Consider the following 22,751-nt stretch of genomic DNA (forward strand, 5'->3'; position numbering starts at 1 on the left):
GGCAAACGCGATGACGTCACGTCGCAAACCACGTGACTGCCCAGTCAGTCCTCGTGGCATCTCCGTTGAGTAAAGACCTGTTTCATTGTTCTCCTGTGTCGATCTCAGTTATTCGTAGAAATTCGTCAATTCCTACATTGGTGACCCCGTTTTTGTGAACGTTTTCACAGAAGAAGAGCACAGCACGGAGGCAAAAGCCGTTTCGCTGAAGCTACCACAGTTCTGGGAGCAGCAAGCGCCCTCGTGGTTTATTCAGGTCGAGGCCCAGTTCGCCCTGAGGAACATCGATGCGGATCAGACCAAGTGTCTTTACGTGGTCTCCACACTCGACAGCTCTACCGCCTCTCGGATCGTCAGCCTCCTCGAAAACCCCCCAACGGAGCGCAAGTATGAAACCCTCAAAGCGCGGTTACTGCAAGTTTTCGGGCTCACAAAATCGGAGTGCGCCCGTCGATTACTCGCGATGCCCGGGCTCAGGGACTCCAAGCCTTCAGAGTTGATGAGCCAAATGCTCACACTCCTGGGCTCAGAACGGGAATGTTTCCTATTCCGTGAGATTTTCCTCAGCCAACTGCCTGAACAGGTACAAACTGCCCTGGCCAGATCTGAAACTGAAGACTGCGCAACACTCACGGCGGAGGCTGACAAAATTTTCGCTGTAACTCGGCAGTACTGCGCCGCCACGAGGTACCCATCCCCTGCAGACGCCGCCCCAGCTCGTCAGCCTGCTGGGCTGTGTTTCTACCACGCGCAGTTCGGCGCGAAGGCAAAGCGTTGCCGCCCTCCCTGCAGTTTTCCCCCCCAAAAAAACCAGCATCATCGGACACTGCGACCACCGAGGAACGGGTCTAACGGGCACCCCGCGGCCGCGATGGCGATTGGCAACGCGGGAAAATTGCTGTTCATCACCGATACCCTCTCCGGTCGTCGTTTTCTATGCAACACCGGAGCGCAGTGCAGCATTTTACCCGCGTCCGCCCTCGATGTGCAGATGGGGAATCACGGCCCCGCCCTTGAAGCGGCCAATGGTGGCACAATTCAGACCTTCGGCAGACGGCGAGCGGAGTTGTGCCTTGGGGGGGCAACGTTTTCACTGGGAGTTTGTTACAGCCAAAGTTTCCCAGCCCCTCCTCGGCGCGGATTTCCTGTGCGCCAACAGCCTCCGGGTCGACGTTCGGAACCAGCGGCTGATCAACGCAGCCACTTTTAATTCTCTTCTGTGTTATCGCAGTAACACTACGTCACGCACCGTCTCCTGTGCGTTCCCGACTCCTGATGAGTTCGCTCGCCTGCTCAGCAAATTCCCCGACCTGACAAGACCCACGTTCTCCTCCACAGCCACGAAACATGGTGTGGAACACCACATCACCACCAACGGCCCCCCGGTCTACGCGCGGGCCCGGCGCCGGGAACCTGGCAAGCTGGTGGTCGCAAAGGCGGATTTCGCCACCATGGAACAGTTAGGGATTGTTCGCCGGTCAAATAGTCCCTGGTCCGCACCCCACCATATCGTCCCGAAGCCTGGCGGCGGATGGCGGCCATGCGGCGACTATCGACGACTAAACGACGCCACCACTCCTGATCGGTACCCGATTCCTCATATCCAGGATTTCTCTGCCCATTTGGCAGGGAACACCGTGTTCTCAAAAGTCGACCTCGTCCGGGGCTACCACCAGGTCCCAGTGCACCCACAGGACGTCCAGAAGACAGCAGTCATCACCCCATTCGGCCTCTTCAAGTTTTTACTGATGCCGTTTGGGTTAAAGAACGCCGCCCAGGCTTTCCAACACCTGATGGACTCCGTGCTGCGGGGCCTCAAGTTCCTCTTCGTCTACCTGGACGATATTCTAATTGCCAGTCCTACCAAGGAAGAACATACCTGTCACCTACGCACCCTTTTTCGACGCCTCAGCCAACACGGCCTGATTATCAACCCAGCCAAGTGTCAGTTGGGCCTGCACCAAATTGACTTCCTGGGGCATTGCATCACCTCAGAGGGAGCGGTTCCTTTACCTTCGAAGGTAGAGGCGGTGACATCCTTTCCATGCCCGCAGAACATAAAGGCCCTGCAGGAATTCCTAGGCATGGTGAATTTTTACCACTGTTTCGTGCCTAAGGCGGTACTACTCATGCGGCTCCTGTACGAGGCCCTCAAGGGCAAGACTGGCAAGCACCCGGTAGACTGGACGGATGACATGGCCCGAGCATTTGCCGACACCAAAAACGCCTTAGCCAACGCGACTATGCTGGCGCACCCGCTGCCAGGAGCCACCATCGCCCTCACCACCGACGCGTCGGACTACGCAGTCGGTGCCGTGCAACAGCAGTGGGTGAACGGGACGTGGCAGCCGTTGGCATTCTTCAGCTGTCAACTACGGCAGAACGAAAGAGCATACAGCACGTTCGACCGGGAGTTGCTCGCCCTTTTTCTGGCCATCCGCCATTTTCGGTTCCTTCTGGAAGGATGTCCTTTCACCGCCTTTGTGGACCATAAGCCGCTGACCTTTGCAATGTCCAAGACCGCCGAACCGTGGTCAGCCCGACAGCAGCGTCAACTGACCTACATATCCGAATTCACCACGGATGTACGGCATGTGGCTGGTAAGGACAACCTGGTGGCAGACTGCCTCTCCCGCGCGGTCGTCAATACAGTTCATTTGGGCATCGACTACGCCCTCATGGCAGCGGACCAAGCCTCAGACCCGGAAGTCCAAGCTTACAGAACGGCCATCACCGGCCTCCAGTTGGCTGACGTCAAGTTCCATTCGGCAGGTACCACGCTGTTGTGTGATGTCTCCGTACAGGATCCTCGTCCTGTCATGCCGGTCGTCTGGCGCCGCAAAGTGTTCGACGCCAATTTGTCACACCCTGGAATGAAGGCCTCTCAGAAACTGATGTCGGCGAAATTTGTATGGCATGGCATGCATAAAGATGTCCGCGACTGGGCCAACACCTGCGTGGGCAAAGGTACAGTGCCACATCAAAGCTGCGTTGGCCGCCTTCACAGTTCCAGAGCGACGTTTTGACCATGTCAACGTGGACCTGGTAGGACCACTCCCACCCTCCCATGGTTTTTCACACATCCTGACCATGGTTGACCGCACCACCAGATGGCCAGAGGCAGTTCCCCTGTCATCCACTACTTCGGCGGACGTGGCCAGGGCGTTCATTTCCTCCTGGATCGCCCGTTTTGGCGTGCCCGTAGACATTTCGTTGGACAGAGGACCGCAGTTTTCCTCCGAACTCTGGAATGCAGTGGCCCAAGGACTCGGTGTCAAATTACACCGCACCACAGCCTACCACCCACAGGCGAATGGCCTCTGCGAACGCTTCCACCGCTCAATGAAAGCCGGCCTGAGGGCCAGCCTCCAGGACGCTGGATGGGCAGACAAGCTACCGTGGGTCCTGTTGGGCCTTCGCACGGCCCCCAAAGAAGACCTTCACTCTTCATCTGCGGAACTCGTGTATGGTCAGCCGCTGCGAGTCCCAGGGGACTTCCTACCAATATCGACGGAGCCATGGTCCGTGTCTGCCCAGCTTGCTAGTCACAAAGAGGCGGCCAGATGTTTTGCACCGGTGCCCACTTCACACCACGGGCTGCAGAGGTCACACGTTCCCACAGAGCTTCACAAGGCTGAGTACGTTTTTATTCGCCATGACGCACATAGGGATCCGCTCAAGGCCCCATATACCGGTCCCTTCCGCGTGTTGGAAGCAGGGGACAAAACCTTCACGGTAGATGTCGGTGGTAAACCGGACCATATTTCGGTCGATTGCTTAAAGCCAGCACATTTGGACCTCGACCGCCCTGTCGAGACAGCACAACCGCCGAGATGGGGTCAGCCACCCATCGTCGTTACGGCAGACCAAGTGCGACCGCCTGCCAGACCGCCAGCCGCCCTGCAGCCTCCGCCTCGAGGGTACAGGAGTCGTTCTGACAGGCTCGTCAGATCCCCTCACCATTTGACTTTGTCCGTTAAAGCGAATCCTGGGGGGGCGCATGTGGCAGAACCACTGAATGACTCTGGCTAACTGTATATAATTCTCTTTAACAATGTTCTAACACCAGCCTAAGCCTGTACCATTGTGTTAGGCATTACTGTGTTTTGTATATAGAGTTTGCATGTACGGGGCGTGGCCCCTTTAAGAGCGCAGGCAAACACGATGACGTCACGTCGCAAACCACGTGACTGCACAGTCAGTCCTCGTGGCATCTCCGTTGAGTAAAGACCTGTTTCATTGTTCTCTTGTGTCGATCTCAGTTATTCGTAGGAATTCGTCAATTTCTACACTATCAGTGACTGAAACTACCAGATTGTTGTAAAAACCCATCTGGTTCACTAAAGTCCATTAGGGAAGGAAATCTGCTGTCCTTACCTGGTCTGGCCTGTATGTGACTCCAGACCCTCTTCTTCTTAGGCAGTCCCTCAGAACTGAGGATGACTTGCTTCCACATTAAAAATGAGTTCGCAGGTGACTGATGAGTCCAATGCAGGACCTACAGTCTCTGTCACAGGTGGGGCAGACAGTGGTTGAAGGGGCGGGTGGGTGGGGTACTTGGGTTGACGTGCGCTCCTTGCGCTGCCTGCACTTGGCTTCCGCTTGCTCCCGGCGAAGAGACTCGAGGTGTTCGGCGCCTTCCTGGATGCTTCTCCTCCACTTTCTGCGGTCTTGAGCCAGGGATTCCCAGGTGTCAGTGGGGATGTTACACTTTTTCAAGGAGGCTTTGAGGGTGTCCTTGAAACGTTTCCTCTGCCCACCTGGGGCTCTCTTGCCGTGCCGGAGCTCCGAGTAGAGCGCTTGTTTTGGGAGTCTCGTATCGGGCATGCGGACAATGTGACCCGTCCATCGGAGCTGATCGAGCGTGGTCAGAGCTTCGATGCTGGGGATGTTGGCCTGAGCAAGAACACTGACGTTGGTGCGCCTATCCTGCCAATGGATTTGCAGGATCTTGCGGAGGCAGCATTGGTGGTACCTCTCCAGTGCTTTGAGGTGCCTGCTGTACATGGTCCATGTCTCTGAGGCATACAGCAGGGCGGGTATCACTGCTGCCCTGTAGACCATGAGCTTAGTGCCGGGTTTGAGGTCCTGGTCTTCAAACACTCTCTTCCTCAGGTGACCGAAGGCTGCACTGGCACACTGAAGGCGATGTTGGACTTCGTCGTCGACGTCTGCCCTTGTTGACAGTAGGCTCCCGAGGTATGGAAAGTGGTCCACGTTGTCCAAGGCCTTGTCGTGGATTTTGATAATCGGGGGGCAGTACTGTGTGGTGGGGGCAGGTTGGTAGAGGACCTTTGTCTTACGGATGTTTAGTGTAAGGCCCATGCTCTCGTACGCTTCGGTGAAGGTGTTGACGATGGTTTGGAGTTCGACCTCTGAGTGAGCGCAGATGCAAGCGTCACCCAATCTGCGGTCACCCAGACTGGCCCGAGCAGTCCCCATCCACCACCACCCTCCTCCGCCTGGCTGAACTTGTTCTCACATTGAACAACTTCTCCTTTAACTCCACTCATTTCCTCCAAATCAAAGGTGTTGCTATGGGTACCCGCATGGGTCCTAGCTATGCCTGCCTTTTCGTGGGCTATGTGGAACAATCTTTGTTCCAGTCCTACTCAGGTCCCCTCCCTCACCTCTTTTTCCAATACATCGGTGCCGTTTCCTGCTCTCGCCCCGAACTAGACAATTTCATTCACTTTGCCTCCAATTTCCACCCTTCCCTCACCTTCACATGGTCCATCTCTGACTCTTCCCTTCCCTTCCTCGACTTCTCCGTCTCCATCTCTGGGGATAGGTTATTGACCAATATTCACTGCAAGCCCACTGACTCCCACAGCTACCTGGACTACACTTCCTCCCACCCCGCCTCCTGTAAGGACTCTATTCCATTCTCCCAGTTTCTCCGTCTCCGCCGTATCTGCTCCGACGATGCCACCTTCCACACCAGTGCTTCCGACATGTCTTCCTTTTTCCGCAACCAAGGATTCCCCTCTACCGTGGTTGACACGGCCCTCGACCGTGTCCGTTCTATCTCCCGCACTTCTGCCCTCACCCCTGCCCCTCCCTCCCGGAACAACAATAGGGTTCCCCTTGTCCTCACCTTTCACCCCACCAGCCTCCACATTCAACGGATCATCCTCCGCCATTTCCGCTACCTCCAAAGTGATCCTACTGATCTTCCCTTCTCCTTTCAGCATTCCGTAGGGGCCGCTCCCTCCGAGACACCCTAGTCCACTCCTCTATCACCCCAAACAGCCCTTCCCCTTCACCTGGCACCTTCCGTGCAAGCGCAGGATATGTAACACCTGCCCCTATACCTCCCCCCTTCCCACTGTCCAGGGCCCCAAACACCCCTTCCAGGTGAAACAGCGATTTACTTGTACTTCTTGCAATCTAGTATACTGTATTCGCTGCTCACGATGCGGTCTCCTCTACATTGGGGAGACCAAACGCAGATTGGGTGACCGCTATGCGGAACACCTCCGTTCAGTCCGTAAGGGTGACCCTGAGCTTCCGGTCGGCTGTCATTTTAATTCACCGCTCCATTCCCACTCGGACTTCACCGTCCTTGGCCTCTTGTATTGTTCCACGGAAGCTCAACGTAAACTCGAGGAACAGCACCTCATCTTCCGATTAGGCACTTTGCAGCCTTCCGGACTCAATATCGAGTTCAACAATTTCAGATCATAACCTCGGCCCCTATTACTTTTTTACTTATAATTTTTTCCACCCGTTTGTTTTGGGTCTTCCTTTTCCCCCCCCGCCCCTTTCCTTTTGTTTCTCTCTCCCACCTGGCAGCTTTCTCCTATCCTGCCAGCACACTTCACACCTAATCTCCGCTGTCTTTTGTCTCCACGGGCCTGTTACCATCTCGTCTGGTTTCGAATACCTTTTATTGTCTCTTTTACTTCTTTTGTTCGATCGCAACCCTGCCTTCGATTTATTTTCTTTTCTTTCCAGTTTTGAAGAAGGGTTTCGACCCGAAACGTCAACTCAAATTTCTCTGCACGGATGTTGCCTGACCTGCTGAGTTTTTCCAGCAATTTCTGTTGTTATTTCGGATTTCCAGCATCTGCAGTATTTTGCTGTCGAGACTTGGAGATAGCTGACACAAGATGGCAGTGCAGGTCATGGAATACGTGGTCATTGCAGACGCCTGATAAGTGACCTAATGTTATACCATTTGAACTTGAGGCTTCAGGGCAATGTCCTATAGTGCAAGGCAAGGCAGCTCTTTTACGAGCACTGGTGCTGTAACATTGCTGTTTAGTTCAACACTGACTGATGCTGCAGACTGCTCCTTAAAAGGTACAAGGAGCTTCCCACTAGCTCAGTTGGTAAAGAGTGAAACTTGCATTTTCATCGCACCTTTCACAACCTCAGGCCATTGCAGAGTGCTTTACAGCCAATGAAGTACCTATTTGAGGTGTAGTTGCTGTTGTAATGTAGGGAAAAGCGGCAGCCAAATTGCTCACTAGCATTTGTACCTGTCACTCCCAGTGCCAGGAGTTTGCGCACAGCTGCCAGGCAAAGGCAGCCAGCAGTGGGAACCCCCCCCTCAATCGTACAGCTCCCTGGTGCCCAGGCACCAGGTTACAAGCTCATTTTACGTCTTGCCTGCGTGAGGTCGGTACTTTAACCCTGGCAGGTTCTGTAAGAAAGAATAAAAGAAAGAACTTGCATTTATATCGCGCCTTTCACAACCTCAGGACGTCTCAAAGCCAACTAAGTATTTTTGAAATGTAGCCGCTGTTGTAATGTAGGAAATGTGGCAGCCAATTGCGCACAACAAGCTCCCACAAATAGCAATGTGATAATGACCAGATGATGTTTTCATGATGTTGATTGAGGGATAAGTATTGGCCAGGACACCGGGGAGAGCTCCCCTGCTCTTCTTCAAAATAGTGGTGTGGTAACTTTTATGTCCAGCTGAGAGAGGAGACTTGGTTTAACGTCTCATTTGAAAGACGGTACCTCCCTGTGCAGCGCTCCCTCAGTGTCAGCCTGGATTTTATGCTCACGTCTTTAAGGAGGGAGCTCCAGCGAGTAGGCCTGAAAACACTGAAGGAACGGCCACTGCTGGCAGAGCGGTGAGGATGTGTTGTGTAAGAGCTTCACGGACAATGGCCTCTTTACAATTTCGTATTTATCAAGTGTTTTATTTTCCTATTTTCCCCCTTTATAAGAAGAAAAGGTAGCTATGAAGTGGCCGGCTATTGAGTCCTTCAGGATTAAAGGAGCTACTCTGAATGTTTTTAATCAGCACGGGTGGCATCCACAAGAAATTGTATGTGAACAGCTTGTCTGTCACCTCCTCAAAGACAGGTACCGGGATAATGGGCTGTTTACAATGCGGAGCACCTCTGAAAATGAAAAAGGAGTTCACTCCCCCCCTCTCTCCTCGTACAAACCCCCGCCCGCCCCCCCTGTGGCACCACCCCACCCCATGCACACAAAATAAATCCTTAATGACTAAATACTTGAACAGCAACAAAAGTAAAGTTCCACTTCTCTGCAAGCTCTTGGTGTCAGATTGGCAGACGTGAGCACTGCTCTTGTACACTGGGAGCCTCTGCTAGCACATCTCTCTCAGGTACTGCTGGAAGGTTCGGAGCACCGTAGGATACCTGGCAATGCGGTTTGCTTTTTCCGTGACATCCCGTGACAGCCTCGGCTGCCCAAAGGGAAGGTTTTGTTTTATACATAGTGTCAGCTGTGGCTCAGTTGGTAGCACTCTCGCCCCTGAGTCTGAAGGTTATGGGTTCATAGTTCCACTCCAGAGACTTGAGCATAAAAATCTAGCTTGACACTCCAGTGCAGTGCTGAGGGAGTGCTGCACTGTCAGGGGCACCGTCTTGTGGATGAGATGTTAAACCGAGGCCCCAGCTGCTCCCTGAGGTGGATGTAAAAGATCCCATGGTACTATTTCAAAGAAAAGCAGGGAAGTTCTCCCCGGTATCCTGGCCAATATTGATCCCTCAAGCAACACAACAAAAAAACAGATTATCTGGTCATTATCACATTGCTGTTTGTGGGAGCTTGCTGTGTGCAAATTAGCTGCTGCGTTTCCCCACATTCTTTTTAGGCAGTCCCTCGGAACCGAGGATGACTTGCTTCCACATTAAGAATGAGTTCTCAGGTGACTGATGAGTCCAATGCAGGACCTACAGTCTCTGTCACAGGTGGGGCAGACGATGGTTGAAGGGGCGGGTGGGTGGGGTGCTTGAGTTGACGTGCGCTCCTTGCGCTGCCTGTGCTTGGCTTCCACTTCCTCCCGGTGAAGAGTTTGTGGGAGCTTGCTGTGTGCAAATTAGCTGCTGCGTTTCCCACATTACAACAGTGACTACACTCCAAAAAGTACTTAATTGGCTGTAAAGCGCTTTGGGATGTCCGGTGATTGTGAAAGGCGCTATATAAATGCAAATCTTTCTTTTTTCTTTATATATCTATAAAAAATATTTTAGAATGTGGTTAGAATGTGGAATTCTCTGTTGCAAACATTTGGCGAAGCAGAGTCCTTAAATAACTTTGTTTAAAAAAAAATTCATTCTCAGTTTGTGGGTGTCGCTGGCAAGGCCGGCATTTACTGCCCATCTCGATGAGGCGACTGAGTGGCTCACTAGGCCAATTCAGAGTAAGAGTTAACCACGTTGGATTGGGACTGGAGTCACATATAGGCCAGGCCGGGTAAGGACGTCAGGTGTCCATCCCTAAAGGACATTGATGAATCAGTTGGGTTTTTACCGACAGCTTCATGGTCACTTTTTAGTGATACTTTTTATTTCCAGATTTAAAAGAAATCTGAATTCAAATTCTTCTTAGCAAAATTGAAGTCAATAGGATTAAAGGGGCAGTGGCAGCATGGATACGGAATTGGCTAAGGGACAGAAAGCAGAGGGTAGTGGTGAACGGGTGTTTTCCAGACTGGACGGAAGTGTAAAGTGGTGTCCCCTAGGGCCGGTATTAGAGTCACTGGTCTGTTTGATATATATTAATGACCTGAACTTGGGTATACGGGGCATAATTTCAAAGATTGCAGATGATACGAAACTCGGAAATGTAGTAAACAGTGAGGAGGACAGTAACAGATTTCAGGAGGACAGAGACAGACTGGAGAAATGGGCCGACACATGGCAGGTGAAATTTAATTCAGAGAAGTGTGAAGTGATTCACTTCGTTAGGAAGAATGAAGGGAGGCAATATAAACAAAATGGTGCAATTTTACCGAGAGACCTGGGGATATACATATACAAATCTCTGAAGCTGGCAGGACAAGCTGGGAAGGCTGTTAAAAAGGCAAACGGGATCCTTGGCTTTATAAATAGAGAAAGAAAGACTTGCATTTATATAGCGCCTTTCATGACCTCAGGACTGTTGTGTATGTACCTTTAAGAGAATAACTGGTCTCAGACTGCAGTACCGGCAGTGACCACCCCTGTATAAAAGGCGCTAGTGAGCCTCTGTTGTTTTCAGTTTCACTATTGACTTCCATCAGTAAAGACGTGTTTTGTTCAACTCCTGCTGTCCGTGTCTCAATCATTCACGGACGTAATACTGGCGACGAGCAGATACGAACCTACCTACAGTCTGCACCACCTCCTGGGATCCATTCCTACAGCGAAGTGAGCAGAGGTCGAGGCCAGAACGAAAAGAAAGTAAGAGGCAGTAGAAACGGGCGTCGACCGTGGGCATCCGCCCTGTGTTGCGGAGTTGAAGATTGCTGGAGAAGCTGTCGGAAGCAGGGCCTGGTTCCGGTCGACGGTGCTTCAGCTAATCGGGCTGGTGGCAGGTAGTGCACTGATCCTTCCTGGGCTGCGGCGGTCGCGAACTCGAGCGGGTGGTTTGCAACGGGGCCGAGCAGCGTTGTCGGGAAGAAGAGAGAGAGAGGGTGGAGCACACAGGGCGCGGCCGGTGCTACGAAGCCGGGCTGCGTATAGACCCGCGAAGAGGGAGGCAAGAGTCCCACAGGGTTGTTCCACGACGGGAAAATAATAAAAAAAGAAATATTAAACGCGCAAGAAACCGTGAGGAGCTGCAGGTTGCAACGGGAACCGCGGAAAGCAGCGCTAGCAACAGCGGGGAAGAAGGCAAAGCGCGGGAGGCGCCATCTTAATCAGCGGGGAAGAAGGCAAAGCGCGGGAGGCGCCATTTTGTTAAATCGGGGAAGAAGGCAAAGCGCGGGAGGCGCCATTTTAGATTTGCAAGATGCCGAAGACTGGCTGTATCACTGCTTTTGGTAATACAATAGAGGACTGGACCACGTATGTGGAAAGAGTCGAGGTATATTTCGAGGCAAACGAAATAGCGGAGGAGAAAAAGGCATCGATATTGCTAAACTTAATGGGCGCTAGACCGTACGGCCTATTGCGGGACCTGATTACTCCAGCCAAACCGAAGGCGAAGAGTTTTAACGAAATTGTTGCTGTCCTACAGGAACACCTAAACCCTGCACCGCTGTTGATAGCAGAAAGATTTAAATTCCACAGGAGAACTCAGCATAAAGATGAGAGCAATGCTGAGTACCTTAAGGAACTACGCAAGCTATCAAAGCACTGCCAGTTCGGAGCAGGACTGGCAGATACCCTACGGGACAAATTTGTCTGTGGACTCCTGAGTGAAGGAACACAGAAGAAGTTACTCTCAGAGAAAGAGCTGACGCTAGATAAGGCTTTCAGCATGGCAGTATCGTATGAAGCAGCAGCCAGGGGAGCTGCAGAAATTCAGCAAAAACCACAGGAATACGGCACCCACGAAATGACACGGGGATTTGCAAAATGTTATCGCTGCGGCAGAACTAACCATGACCAGAAGGACTGCTGGTCCAAAGACAAAATATGCAGGCAATGCGGGAAGATGGGACACATTGCACGAGTTTGCAGGTCTGGGAGGAAGACCAGCGACAACAAAAAGGCTACTAAGGAACCGTACAAGAAAGTACAAAAGATGACGGACAGTAGTTCCGAAGACCAGATGAGCGATAGTGAATCCGGGAACAGGAGACTAAGCTGTCTCAAACTTCACAATGTAATCGCAAAAGAGGATCACCGAACCATTTGGGTCACCCTCACGATAGCAGGGTCCCAAGTTAAAATGGAATTGGATACAGGATCAGCGCTAACCGTCATGAATCGACGAGACTACGAGCGGCTATTTTCACACATACCCTTGAGAGAGACATCCATCGTCTTGACGACGTATACGGGGCAAAAAGTATACCCCAGAGGAAAAATAAGGGTGCCTGTCGAATACAACGGCAAGAAAATACGGAAATTGTATCTCTACATACTGCCAAATGGTGGACCACCGTTATTGGGATGGGAATGGATCAGGAAGATAAACTTAGATTGGCACTCCATTCATGCAATGACGGTGGACGGTAAAAAAGATGAAGACGTCACTCCTGGACGATTGTCAACAATCTTAGCTAACGCCAAGGAGGTATTTCAACAAGAACTGGGCACGCTTAAAGGCCTCGATAAAAATTGAAGAGAATGCAGTTCCCAAGTTTTTCAAAGCAAGACCGGTACCATATGCAATTCGCCCAGCCGTCGAGGCAGAGCTGGAGAATCTGGAGAAGGCAGGCGTGTTGTCTAAGGTCGACTGGAGCGATTGGGCGACACCCATCGTTCCTGTCATGAAGAAAACGTTAAGCAATAAGTCCGGGGAGCCAAGGAAGATTCGCATCTGTGGGGATTTCAAGGTGACGGTGAACCCAGTACTTCACACAGTACAATATCCTCTTCCAAGGATAGAAGACATCTTCGCCTCACTGTCTGGAGGGAAGCGTTTTACAAAAATTGACCTAGCACAAGCATATTTGCAGATGGAGGTTGAAGAGTCCTCTAGGAAGTATCTCACGATAAACACTCACAAAGGTCTTTACCAGTATCATCGATTGGTATTCGGAGTAGCATCGGCTCCGGCGATATGGCAAAGAGCGATGGAACAAGTCCTGCAAGGGATTCCGGGGACTCAGTGTTACTTGGACGACATCCTTGTGACAGGTGAAGATGACAGTGAACACCTTAACAACCTAGAACAGGTGCTCACTAGACTACGGGAACATGGGCTTCGAGCCAACCGCCCCAAGTGCGAATTTTTTAAGAAACAGATATCGTATTGTGGCCACGTGATTGATGAAGAGGGGTTAAATAAGTCCCCTGACAAAATTGAAGTGGTTGTTAAGGCCCCAGTGCCTGAAAATGTGTCGCAACTGAGGTCATTCCTCGGATTGGTGAATTACTACCATAAGTTTTTGCCGAATTTGTCGACAATTCTGCACCCACTGAACGCCCTGCTACGAATGGGGGTAGCATGGAAATGGAGCGATGATTGTAAGCGGGCCTTTCAGAAGAGTAAGGGCTTAATCACATCAAGGGAAGTATTGGCTCACTACAACCCAGCACTGCCGATCAGACTGGCATGTGATGCGTCTCCCTACGGCATTGGGGCGGTACTGTCACATAAATTCCTTGATGGTTTAGAGAGGCCGATAGCTTTTGCGTCACGCTCGTTAACTTCTGCCGAGCGTAACTACGCCCAGATTGACAGAGAGGCCCTCAGCCTAGTGTGGGGGGTGAAGAAGTTCAATCACTACCTGCACGGTCAAAAATTTACTCTTCTAAACGATCATCAATCTCTTGTCTCCATTTTCAACCCTCAGAAGGGCGTACCGATAATGACAGCACAAAGGCTGCAGAGGTGGTCCCTTTTCCTAGGGGCACACCAATATGACATCGAGTACAAAGGAACTAAACAGCATGGAAATGCTGATGGATTGTCACGCCTACCGTTGCCGACGGTGGAAGAAGAAGACCTTGCAGTGGATCCAATGGAGTTATTCCACTCGACCATAGTCGAATGTCTCCCTGTGACAAATGCAAACATAGAAAAGGAAACACGGAATGACCCGACACTATCACGGGTCTATGATTTAATGGTGAAGGGATGGCCAGCACATGGCGAACCACTGCTGCCCGCATTCTCGCCGAGAAGAGAACAGCTGTCAGTGTGCAGAGGGACCTTAATGTGTGGATCCAGAGTAGTAATTCCACCTAAGTTGACGGATAGAGTGCTCAATGAGCTTCATGAGGGTCATCTGGGTGGGGTAAAAATGAAGAATTTAGCCAGAGCGTTTGTGTGGTGGCCGGGAATCGATAGAGAAATCGAAGAGATGACCAAGAGCTGTGCAGGATGCCAGAAGGTCCGAAACGCCCCACCACAAGCTCCTCTGCATCCATGGGAGTGGCCCTCATCTCCATGGCAAAGGGTGCACATTGATTTTGCTGGTCCCTTCATGGACTCGATGTTTTTAATTGCGGTGGATGCACATTCAAAGTGGCCAGAGGTAATAAAAATGTCCTCAACCACCATGGAAAAAACTATCACAGTTTTACGAACCATATTCGCCAGGAATGGGCTGCCTGAACAGATTTGCTCTGACAATGGACCACAGTTTGTGTCTGAAGAGTTCCGGAGGTTCTTAAAAAAAATGGTGTTAAGCATTACACATCTGCCCCATATCATCCAGCCACTAATGGATTGGCTGAGAGGTTTGTCCAAACATTCAAGAAAGCTATCAAGGCAATGTGTAATGAAGATATACCCCTACAACACAAGGTGGACAACTTCTTGTTTGCCTACCGGAATGTGACACATGCGGTTACCAATCAAACTCCAGCCATGATGTTCTTCAATCGAAGACTACGATGCCGCTTGGATTTGGTTAAGCCAAACGTCCGAAGAGATGTGGAGAACAGACAGTTTCAGAATATGAATGAAAGGCTGACCAGGAGTTTTAAGATAGGTCAACCAGTTTTGGCCCAGGACTACCGCACTGAGAAATGGCAGCCAGGAACGATTTGTACACGACAAGGACCTCTCATGTATACCGTGGACGTTGGGGAGAGCATTGTAAGACGTCATGCTGACCAGATTCTAGAGTCACTGGAAAACGTCAACTCCACACCACGATCTGATACACCTGGTAATGAAATCGACGTTCCAATTGCAGCTACCGCAGAACCGGTAATATTGGAAGCAGATGAACCAAACAACGACATTGATCCCGACTCAACATTGCCAGAAGAACCTGATACCCCAAAGAGGCGTTATCCAGACAGAATCAGGAAGCCTCCTCAAAGACTAAACTTATAATTGCTTAAACTTAACCAATGTGTCTAGCAACCGTAATTGTGATTGTAATTAGTTATCATTTAGTTGTTAAATGAATGTTATGTACTGTTCATCTAAAAGGGGAGGAATTGTTGTGTATGTACCTTTAAGAGAATAACTGGTCTCAGACTGCAGTACCGGCAGTGACCACCCCTGTATAAAAGGCGCTAGTGAGCATCTGTTGTTTTCAGTTTCACTATTGACTTCCATCAGTAAAGACGTGTTTTGTTCAACTCCTGCTGTCCGTGTCTCAATCATTCACGGATGTAATAAGGACGTCCCAAAGCGGTTTACAGCCAATTAAGTACTTTTTGATGTGCAGTTACTGATTTAATGTAGGAAACGCGGCAGTCAATTTGCGCACAGCAAGCTCCCACAACAGCAATGTGATTATGACCAGATAATCTGTTTTTTTGTGATGATGGTTGAGGGATAAATATTGTCCTGTACACCGGTGAGTAAACCTCCGTTCTTCTTCGAAATAGTGCCGTTGTAGGAACGGAGGATCCTATCAAAAAGACTGAGTTTGACTCAGGCAATTAAAACAATGAACTTTAATGGAACAAAACAGGTTTTAACTGGAAACTGCTGGAATACATCAACTACAGGTCTGCTCTCCTTGAGGGCTCCACAAGGACTGATCCCCTGGTCAGAAGACTGACGTCATGACGTCATCACATTCTTCCCGCCATTAAAGCATCACATGACTAACGGCATGACGTCATCACGTTGAAACCGCGCTGTAAAGATAACTAGACATTGTACAGTCAAATAGTGTAATTAAAGGTACAGGCACAGACAGTAACGACATTGCTGTTAAAGGAATTATGTACAACCGCTCTGAGTCCTTTGGTGGCTCCGACACATGCGCCCCCCCAGAATTGTCTTTAACATAAAAAGTAAGACGAGGAGTAGGTCTGACAAGTCTGTCCGATCGACTTCGATGCCCTGGTAGAGGAAGTTGATGACCGGTGGTCGAGTTGGCAGTCGGTTGTAGTTGAGAAGGCGCGGCGAGCGCGGTCGAGTTGGCGGGCGGCTTTGGTTGATCTGGTGCAGCGGCTGCGGGCGGTCGGCCACGTTTGGGTGGTTGAGCGACTACGACAGGGTGGTCCAGGTCCAGGTGAGCCGGCTTCAATCGGTCCACCGAGATGTGATCCAGCTTCCCTCCGACGTCGACCAAAAAGGATTTGTCGCCTGGCTCGATGACGCGGAAAGGACCAGTTTAAGGGGGCTTGAGCGGATCCCGGTGAGCGTCGTGGCGGATGAATACATACTCAGCATTCTTCAGTCCCGGTGGCATGTAGGAGTTCTGCAAACCGTGATTGGATGTAGGCACCGGAGCGAAGCATCTGGCCGCTTCCTGGTGGCTAACGTGTTGCTGGGAGGCGGACCAAGGCTCTGTGGGAGAAGGGAGGAAATCCCCTGGTACTCGGAGCGGCTGGCCATAGACGAGTTCAGCTAAAGACGATTGCAGGTCGTCTTTGGGCGCTGTACGAAGACCCAAGAGGACCCATGGAAGTCTGTCCACCCATCCTGCACCTTGAAGACCGGCCCGAAGAGAGGCTTTAAGCGACCTGTGGAATCACTCGCAAAGGCTGTTCGCCTGTGGATGATAGGCGGTGGTGCGATGAAGTTTGGTGCCGAGCCCCTGAGCCACAGCGTTCCAAAGCTCCGAGGAAAATTGTGGCCCGCGGTCCGAAGAGATGTCCGCCAGTACCCTGAAACGGGCAACCCAACAGGGGATGAAAGCTCTAGCGACATCTGCCGAAGTGGTGGAAACCAAAGGAATTGCCTCTGGCCACCTAGTGGTGCGGTCCACCATGGTGAGGAGATGAGTATAACCCTGAGAAGGCGGAAGCGGCCCCACAAGGTCCACATGCACGTGGTTGAAACGACACTCCGGAACAGCGAACGCAGCCATTGGAGCTTTAACATGACGCTGGACTTTGGCCTTCTGGCATACGACGCAGGTATTAGCCCAGTCACGAACATCGAGGTGCATACCTTTCCAGACGAACTTCGCCGACATAAGCCGTTGTGAAGCCTTCATCCCAGGGTGCGACAACCCGTGTATGGCATCAAAAACATTCCGGCGCCATGCGACTGGCACGATAGGTCATGGAAAGCCAATGGAGACGTCGCAAAGGAGCGTGGCGCCTGCGGCCTGGAAAGTGACGTCGGTCGCTTGGAAGCTAGAGGGAACAGTTCTGTGTGATTGGACCTCAGCGTCCGAGGCCTGATCTGCAGCCACGAGGGCATAGTCGATCCCCCGGTGCAACGCGTGGACCGTCGCACGGGAGAGGCAATCTGCCACCAGGTTGTCCTTACCAGACACATGTTGAATGTCCGTGGTAAATTCGGAAATGAACATCAAGTGACGTTGTTGACGAGCGGACCACGGTTCGGCGGTCTTGGCCATGGTAAACGTAAGTGGTTTGTGGTCGACAAAAGCCGTGAAGGGGCGCCCTTCCAATAAAAACCGAAAATGGCGAATGGCGAGGAAAAGGGCCAGTAGCTCCCGATCGAAGGTGCTGTACTTTTTTTCATTTTTCTGTAACTGACGGCTGAAAAACGCCAGCGGTTGCCACGTGCCGTTGACCCACTGTTATTGCACTGCACCGATGGCGTAGTCTGACGCGTCGGTGGTAAGGGCGATGGTGGCACCTGGAAGTGGGTGCGCCAGCATGGTTGCGTTGGCCAAAGCGCTCTTGGTGTTGCCGAATGCCTGGACCATCTCGGCTGTCCAGCTGATTGGATCTTTACCGGACTTGCCCTTGAGGGCCCCAAACAAAGGTTGCATAAGTTGAGCCGCCTTGGGGACAAAACGGTGGTAGAAGTTGACCATCCCCAGGAACTCCTGCAAGGCCTTGACTGTCGGCGGCCGCGGGAAAGAGGTAACCGCTTCCACCTTCGTCATTAAGGGGACGGCGCCGTCCGATGTTATGCGGTGTCCCAGGAAATCAATCTGCTGCAGGCCGAAGTGGCACTTGGCCGGGTTGATGATTAAACCATGTTGGCTGAGGCGCATAAAGAGGGAACGCAAATGGGAGATGTGCTCCTCCTTGCTGGCACTGGCGATGAGAATGTCGTCAAGGTAGACGAAGATGAAGCGTAGGTCTCAAAGAACGGAGTCAATTAAATGCTGGAACGCCTGTGCTGCGTTCTTTAAGCCAAACGGCATCCACAGGAACTCAAAGAGGCCAAAAGGGGTGATGACTGCGGTTTTCGGGACGTCTTTTGGGTGCACTGGAACCTGGTGATATCCACGGACAAGGTCGACCTTAGAGAAGATAGAATTTCCCGCCAAATGGGCCGAGAAATCCTGGATATGCAGAATCGGGTACCGATCCAGAGTGATGGCGTCGTTCAGGCGTCGGTAGTCACCGCATGGCCGCCAGCCGCCGCCTGGTTTCGGCACAATATGGAGAGGCGAGGACCAGGGACTATTGGATCGCCGACTGAACCCGAGCCGCTCCATTGTGTCGAACTCCGCCTTCGCAGCCACGAGCTTGCCGGGTTCGAGCCTTCTAACCTGCGCATAAACCGGGGAGCCAGTAGTGGTGATATGATATTCGACACCATGCTTCATTGCCGAAGAGGAGAGAGTGGGCCTTGTCAGCTCCGGAAACTCCCCAAGGAGCTGCGTGAAGTCATCCGGAAGTGGGAAAGCGCAGGCAATAGAGCGCGACATGGAGGTACCGTGGTAGCACGGAATCGAGTGGAAGGTGGCCGCGTTGATCAGCCGGCGGTGCCGGACATCGACAAGGAGGCTGTTGGCACACAGAAAATCCACACCTAGGATGGCCTGTGAGACTGTGGCCGTGACGAATTCCCAACAGAAGTGCTGACCGCCGAAACAGACTTCGACCCGCCGCTTTCGGAAAGTTCGAATTGCTGCGCCATTAGCCGCTACGAGGGAAAAACCGAGGTTCCCAGTCTGCATGTCGAGCTTCGACGCAGGTAGAATGCTACACTGCGCGCCGGTGTCACAAAGAAAACATTGGCCCAATAGGGAATCGGTGATATAAAGGAGTTTCCCCGTAGATCTGACGGCCATCGCCATCGCGGAGCGCCCATTAGACACAGTCCTCCTTCGCCAGGGACGCCGCAGGCGCTTTGTTGTTTTTTTGGGGGGGCGAAAAACTGCAGGGGGAACGGCAGCATCGTGCTTTCGCGCCAAAACGGGTGTGGTAGGAGCACCAGCCCGCTGTAGGAGGAGCTGGAACCGCGTCTGTGGGGGATGGGCGCCTCGTGGCCACGCAGCACTGCTGGGTTACCGTGAAAATCTTATCGGCTTCGGCCGCAAGCTCGGCGCAGTCTGTAATGTCGGATCTGGCTAGGGCAGCCTGAACCTGTTCAGGCATTTGATAGAGGAAAAGCTCCCGGAAGAGGAAGCATTCCGGTTTGGCACCCAAGAGCGTGAGCATTTGGCTCATGAGCTCGGATGGTTTGGAGTCCCCGAGGCCGGGCAGCATGATGAGCCGGCGAGCGCGCTCCGACTTTGAGATCCCAAAAACCTGAAGCAACTGCTCCTTAATCGCATCATACTTGCTGTCAGTAGGAGGACTACCGAGGAGGCTGATGATCCGTGATGCAGTTGCGCTGTCGAGGGCGGAGACCACGTAATAATAACGGGTCTGATCCGCGACGATGTTTCTAATGGCGAACTGGGCTTCAGCCTGGATAAACCAGGCGTCTGGTTGTTGCTCCCAGAACTGTGGCAGTTTCAGCGTGACGGCGTTTGTGTCCATGATGAATCTTCCACGAAAATTGTTCGTAGAATTCGGGGTCACCAATGTAGGAACGGAGGTTCCTATCAAAAAGACTGAGTTCGACTCAGGCAATTAAAACAATGAACTTTAATGGAACAAAACAGGTTTTAACTGGAAACTGCTGGAATACATCGAATACAGGTCTGCTCTCCTTGAAGGCTGCACGAGGACTGATCCTCTGGTCTGAAGACTGATGTCATGACGTCATCACGTTCTTCCCGCCATTGGGGTATTATGTGACTAACGGCATGACGTCATCACGTTGAAACCGCGCTGTAAAGGTAACTAGACATTGTACAGTCAAACAGTGTAATTAAAGGTACAGGCACAGACAGTAACTACATTGCTGTTAAAGGAATTATGTACAACCGCTCTGAGTCCTTTGGTGGCTCCGCCACACCGCGGGATTTCTCTTCGTCCCCCTGAGAGGGCAGATGTGGCCACGGTTTAACGTCTCATCTGAAAGTACAGCACTCCCTCAGTACTGCATTGAAGTACCAGCCAAGAATATGTGCTCAACTCTCCCAAGTGAGACTTGAACCCACAACCTTCTGACTCAGAGGCAAGAGCGCTACCAGCTGAGCCAACAACAACAACTTGGCTCAGCGGCCGGCCTGATAAACCAAGTAAAACTCCAGACCATTATCTAACCTTACATCCTACGTTAATCATCCTTGACTAAGTGCCTTACTTGGTTATAATACTGCTACAATCTTCAGGAACTTGGGAACGGGCATGCTCCATGTAATATTAGGTCATCTTCCCTCAGTCTGGCTTCGTGCTGAAATTCCTTACATTGAGAAATATCAATCTCAATTATGCTGATGTGAGGAAGGGGGGGGTCAGCTGGAGGTCAGCTGCCTTCCGACAGAGAGGGAAGTAGAGTTAATGGGCGCTCCCCGGCAGCTCCTACTGTCTTCAAATCCCTCCATGCACCGCCCCCCCACCCCCCACCATCTCTGTATCCTCCTCCAGCCCTACAACTCTACGGGATCTCTGGGTTCCTCCAATTCTGGCCTCTTGTGCAACCCCAATTTTCATCGCTCCACGGTTGGTGATTGTGCCTTCAGCTACCTAGGCCCTAAGCTCTGGAATTCCCTCCCTAAACCTCCACCTCGTTACCTCTTTCTCTCTTCCTTTAAGACCTCTTTGACTAAGCTTTTGGTCACCTGTTCTAGTACCTCCTTATGTAGCTCGGTGTCCAATTTTAACGCCCCTGTGAAGTGTCTTGGGATGTTTTACTACCTTCATGGTGCAATATAAATGGAAGTTGTTGTTGTCCAGGTGCAGTGTGCATGTGTCACCGAGTGGACACTTACTCTGCCATAATGGCAGAAGCCTGAAAGCAGGATTCCAGCTCAACCTCTGAATGGCGGGAAGTGCAAGGCTTGGGAACACTTTAGTAAAAATGAAGAGCACGGTGGCATAGTGGTTAGCACTGTTGCCTCACAGCGCCAGGGACCCGGGTTCGAATCCGGCCTCGGGTGACTGTCTGTGTGGAGTTTGCACATTCTCCCCGTGTTTGCGTGGGTTTCCTCCGGGTGCTCCGGTTTCCTCCCACAGTCCAAAGATGTGCGGGTTAGGTTGATTGGCTATGATAAATTGACCCTTAGTGTTAGGGGGATTAAATACGTGGGGTTACAGGGATAGGGTGGGATATGTGTTGGTGTGGGGGTTACAGGGATCGGGTGGGATATGTGTCGGTGCAGGCTCGATGGGCCGAAATGGCCTCTATCTGCACTGTGGGGTTTCTGTGATTTCTGTGATATGGCGGGTTGGCACCCTTTCACCCAGGGAATGCATAGTTACATAGTTTCATCGCTGTTTGTGGGACCTTGCTGTGTGGAAAATCGCTGTCGCGTTTCCTACATTATAACAGAGACTACGCTTCAAAAGTACTTCATTGGCTGAAAAGCGCTTAGGGACGTCCTGAAGTCGGGAAAGGCACTTTAGAAATGCAAATTCTTTCGTTTTTCCGAAAGGAAGTCATTAAGACTGGCAGGTTGGTAAAAAGAACAGCCAAAGAATGTTTTAAAAGCGCTGTGTCTTCACAAAAACAAAGTCCTCTGCAAATATTTTGTTTGTTTGGGCAGTGGGATGTAAAATACATAAGAATATGAGAACAAGAGTAGGACAGTCAGCCCCTCAAGCCTGTCCCTTCAATGCAATTATGAAGGGTTATTGGGGATAGTGGATTGGCGGTTAGGATCAGATCAGCCATGATCTTATTGAATGGCGGAGCAGGCTCGAGGGGCCGATTGGCCTACTCCTGCTCCTATTTCTTATGTTCTTACGTTCTTATGAGCGGGCGGGGAAGTGGCTTTGAGCCCAAGATCAGCCATGATCTTATTGAATGGCGGAGCAGGCTCGAGGGGCCAAGTGGCCTATTCCTGCTCCTATTTCTTATGTTCTTATGTTCTTAATTAGATCATGGCTGATCTGCACCTCAACTCCATTTTCCAGCCTTAGCTCCACATCCCTTGATATTCTTACCCAAAAATCTTTTGATCTCAGTCTTGAAAGCTCCAATTGACCCCCGGCATCCACAGCTTTCCAGGTGGTGCAGAGTTCCACATTTGCACCACCCTTTGTGTGAAGAGGTGCTTCCTGATTTTGCCCCTGAACGGCCTAGCACTAATTTTAAGTCCACATCCTCTTTTTCTGGACTCCCCCGGCAGAGGAAACACTTTCTCTGTATCTACCGTAGGTAAAATGGGCATCTGATCTGATCCCATCAGCACTTCGCTGGACAGGATAGGTTAAAATTGCCCCCCCAATAAACAAGTCTATTGTTGGCCTCAGGAGAAG

The sequence above is a fragment of the Somniosus microcephalus genome, chromosome 9, assembly GCF_052327205.1.
Source record: "Somniosus microcephalus isolate GS21.2 chromosome 9, FLI_Smic_1.0, whole genome shotgun sequence".
NCBI lineage: Eukaryota > Metazoa > Chordata > Chondrichthyes > Squaliformes > Somniosidae > Somniosus > Somniosus microcephalus.